The sequence below is a fragment of the Bison bison genome, unplaced genomic scaffold, assembly GCF_000754665.1.
Source record: "Bison bison bison isolate TAMUID 2011002044 unplaced genomic scaffold, Bison_UMD1.0 scf7180017847790, whole genome shotgun sequence".
NCBI classification, from domain to species: domain Eukaryota; kingdom Metazoa; phylum Chordata; class Mammalia; order Artiodactyla; family Bovidae; genus Bison; species Bison bison.
The window spans coordinates 4,624-5,324 of NW_011478363.1; positions in this window are offsets into that span (position 1 = coordinate 4,624).

Consider the following 701-nt stretch of genomic DNA (forward strand, 5'->3'; position numbering starts at 1 on the left):
TGGGCGCATGCGTCCCCGAGCACTGACGTTCAGAGTGCCCGCCCCGCTGGGCGCCTGTGTCCCCGAATGCTGGTGTTGCGTGCCCGCCCCGCGGGGCGCCTGCGTTCTGGAGCTCTGGTGTGCAGAATGCCTGCCCCTGCTGGACACCCACCGCCACCCCACTCCCCGTCGTCCGAGGCAGCAGGGCACTTTCTGGCCTTGCTATCCAGGTGTTTCCTGGGTCACAACACTGGTCCTCCTGCTGCGGATCTGCCCATCTCCTTGCTGTTCTGGAACCTTCCAAGCGTCCACCCACCTGTCCTCTGTCCACATCACCTGGCTCCCTGGGTGCCCACACCCAGCACCTCAGAGCTGTGATGCAAGGGGTTCAAGTGGGCACAGGCTCCCTCCCCACCACGTTTGTGCTGCAGAACCAGGTGTGGGTGGTTTTTGATCAGAGACGCTTTGAAAGAGCAGAGCAATACATTCATCTGAAAAGGTGTGTTTTAAAGACCTGAGCAATGTTTGTTGCAGGAGGGCCACGGTGGTTCTTGTGGAGGGAATTTACAGGACCCGACGTGCAGTCTGGCCTTCAGGACGGGCGGTCAAGCGCCCAGGACGCACCTTGTGGGAAGCGTGGGGGGTGTCGGAGCTGGAACTGGGGACCGGTGGGCAGAGGAACCCCCGCTTGTCCCCAAGGAGTCCTGCGTCCCTGGGGACCG